Below are 4200 nucleotides of genomic sequence, written 5' to 3' on the forward strand. Positions count from 1 at the left end.
CAAACTTCATTTCTGTTTTATTCCCGCCTTAATATAAAACCCATAATTACAATGTTTTGTTGTTGGAATGTACAAGGGCACTTTCTCACCCAAAAGAATTCTTTTTTTTTTTAATTATTTAACTACGTGATTAATTTAAAAAAAAAAGTTAACTATGCGCTAAATAAGGTCATGCAATAAAAGTAAAAGATAAAAAACAAATTAATTTTGCCAGCTTGATGGAAGTGTCTTTTCAATCAAATAACACTTTATTAGTCTACATCCTTGAGATTTTATGCAATTTAACGGAAAATGAAATCATCTATATATCTAAGTAGAAATTTATTCAGAAGTCAAACTTGAAATTTTAGGTGAGTTGGGTTTTATATAGATCAAGGAGGGTCAACTACATCTCCAAGAGTAACAATCAAAGGACCACAACAGTGGTGGGAAAGAGCAATAATGGAAATACAAAAAACATAATTAAATTAACAAAAAAAAAAAAAGAAGTTAAGTCTTATTCTTATACGAATCTCTTTAGGAATCATAATAGGACAGTTGAATCTAGAAATGCTCCAAATTGCACATTATTTTTCCACATTCTATAATAATATTTTGCTCTTTCTATATGTTAAAAGAGTTTAATTTTTATATGTTAGACTTACATACGTATAATTACAATTTTTTTTAGATGATTATTTACACAATTAATATAAAAAATAATTATTTTTATTAATATGGTATTATATGATTGGATGTATATGTAAAATAATTTTACACTAAAAGTGTATTAAAATTAAATTTATGTTAAAATTTGAATATAATATACCAAACAAAAAGCTTCATTATTTTAATTTGTTCCATGATATTTATGTAAAATCTGAAGGGGAAAAAATTATTCAATGTGTACGTTGTGTATGTGTATACTATTAATTCAATAACTTTTCATGAGTTTTTCTTTTTTTTTTTTATTGGGACCAAAATCTCGAAAATGGATAGATATATAGAACACTATGTTTATGTGTACCGAAGTTGTAGTTAGACTAAGATCATATATATATACTCATTCTATTTTATTTATTTTTTAGGGGTAACCAAATAGCTCTCAACATGAAATAAAATCAAGAGAAGACAAAAGGATATGAAACACAATCTTTTTGTGTTGTCATAGATAATAAGATGGTTTTGTGTCAATTCATAAGAAGATTTTCTAGCAATAAGTTATTGAATATTGTATGTCGTAGGTTTGAATCTTATTTCCTATACTCTATTGTTAGTTTATAGGGTTTTCTTGAATTAATTTTTTATTACGAAATTGGAGGTGTACAAATGTGTAAATAATGTATGATTTTAGTTTTTGTTTTGCATTATTTTAGGACAACTCTTTTATCTTATTATCAAGAACAAATACAAAGCAAAATAAAGAGTCTAGTAGCGGAAACGACACAAATGTCTAATATAAGAATAATATAGAAACACTCACAACACAACATGATAGCAATTATAACAAGCAAATATAGCAAATATAGCAAGTAAAGCAATAATAAGAACACACCGAGATTTTAACGTGAAAAATTCTCTCAATATGAGAGGTAAAAACTATAAGTTGTCCAAATCAATAAAATAGCTCCACTATAATCAAATAAGGTACAAGAAAATCTCAAATAAAGCACAAAAACGTGCATATAACCAGCCAAAATATCAAAGCACCAAAGCTTATAAATAAGAAGTAAAAAGATGAAAAATACCCAAAAATAGAGTTGTTGTTCGAAGCCTATTTTTTCCTCTGCAGACGTTTAGTTAAAATCTCCACCGTTCAAAATGAAGAACAAGATGTGAGACATCAATCTAACGGTGAAAGAATGAGAAACTGCTGTTCAAATAATGCTGCTCTGTGTAAAAATGAAAAACATATTTTCTCTCTTGCGAAGCCAATTTTTCCCATTGTAAACCTCTAATCAACATCTCCACCGCCCAAAATGAAGAACAAGATGAGTTGAACATGCAGTTCAAATTTCAAGCCGATTCAACGGTGAATGAATGAAAAATTGCCATTTGAAATTTACTATTTTGCATAAAAACGGAAATTATGCTTTCCCTCTTCTCTCTCACTTGGTGGCTACACTCTCTCTCTCAAAAGATCCCAAAATCTAATTAGGGTTGTGGCATAATAGAAACAAAGAGACACACTCAAAAAGTTGGATTTGAACCTCACAAAAGAAAAAAAAATCCAACACAAAATTCTCAATTTTTCTTTTATTAGCTGAAGTTCTTAACTTTTTTCTTTTTCTTGGAAGAAAAATAAAGAAAGGAGACAACAAATAAAGGCTAATTTTTTTTATATTGATTAAATATATGTGTAATATATTGTTATTGGAAGATTAAGTGTTTTTCTTTGATATGGTGTTTTTTTATTGGTATTTATTCAAATCGGAGGGTTCGATTTGTTTAAAAAAAAATAAACTACAAATCGGAGGGTCCAATTTGTTTAAAAAAAATAAACTACAAATCGGAGGGTCTGATTTGTTTAAAGAAAAAAATAAACTATAAATCGGAGGGTCCAATTTATATATTTTTTATTTTTAAAAATAAAAATCGGACAGTCCAATTTTAACATTAAAAATTTTTTTATTTTCAAAAACACAAATCGAATCGTCTAATTTGTGATTGTTTGTTTAAAAAATAAAATAAATCAGAGACATTAATTTGTTGTAACCATAACAAGATAAAACACCTCTTTTCTCATACCATTTTGAGATACACTTTTCTCTCTCACACGAAAAAGAATTCGCGACAAATAAAGGTAGATAGATATATAAAATTGTCTATTGTATTTAATAATGAAAGATTTGAATCATAATAGGGAAATACATATGTTTGAGGATATTATTGTCCGTTTTGACATTTTAAATTTTATAATTTTATTTTTAGTAACAGAGATAATGAGTACAGAACCAAAAATCTCGAGATACGTTAAAATGTTAATGTTATAAACGTGAAAAATGCATAAAATTAGTATTACATCGTTTTCTGACTGAGTAATGGAATTCATAAGAATATGCTAATTCTTCCTATTTATGCGTGAGTTGTTAAAAAAGATCCAGTTTTCAAACACCCATTTCAATAAAGCCTTTGCAATAAATTGCAAAGAAAATAGTAATATGGTATGAGCAGGGGTAAATGAAGAAACCTCATATTTATATTCATGTACAATAAAAGATAACACAAATGAAAGTGTCCAATAAAAACGTTCATGAGGTTATAAACCTATTCTAATACTTTTTCTATTTTATTTGTTTGTAACATATTATGCTTTTTAACTTATTTTTTAATACTAGACACTTTTCCTTGCCAAATTGAATTGATATTAAAGGTTTTTTTTTTTTAATTCTCTTTTTCAATTTTTTTGCATAGTGTGTTTCTTTTTCTTATTAAAATATCTTCTACATAAAGTGGATAACTAGCTAACAGTATATCTCGAGTTGAAATCTATTTTGGCTCCGAAATTTTTGACCAAACTTAATTTCGACCCCTAAATTTATAGTTATCCAATTAACACCCTCAAATATTAGATTGTGTCCCAAGTTTACCCATGTAGCTATCTCTGTTAACAGAGATCTGATGTAGCACGTTAAGTTGACAAAGTGTGTATCCACGTGACACCCAACTTGCTAGAATGGATGTGTGATGAGTGAATGATGTGGTAAAAGTTGAATGAACTCAATTTCTTCATCAAAGTCTCGAATATATTGAGAAAAGAGGGTTACAAATTGAGTTCATTCAACTTTTGCCACATCATTCACTCATCACACATTCATTCTACCAAACTGGGTGCCACGTAAATACACACTCTGTCAACTTAACCTGCTACATCAGATCTCCGTTAACGTAGATAACTACGGGACAAGCGTAGGACACAATCCAATATTTGAAGGTATTAATTGGGTAATTATAAATTTGGGGGTCGAAATTGAAGCCGATCAAAAATTTAAGGGGCCAAAATGGGTTCAATTCAGTATATCTCACTAAAAAGCATGGCTTGTTCCCCCCACAAGGCATTTATGTAATTTCCATAATTAGTAGCTTTGCTCTTCCTTAATTTGAGAGGACAAAATGCAACTCCTTATGTTCCAATGTGTGCATTGAAGAAGCTGCAATCTAATATGTGTATCAAGCACCTACAAATCTACCTTGTTAGTGAAAGATTCATAGCATAGGTTA

The sequence above is a fragment of the Arachis ipaensis genome, chromosome B03 (assembly GCF_000816755.2).
Source record: "Arachis ipaensis cultivar K30076 chromosome B03, Araip1.1, whole genome shotgun sequence".
Classification (NCBI taxonomy): domain Eukaryota; kingdom Viridiplantae; phylum Streptophyta; class Magnoliopsida; order Fabales; family Fabaceae; genus Arachis; species Arachis ipaensis.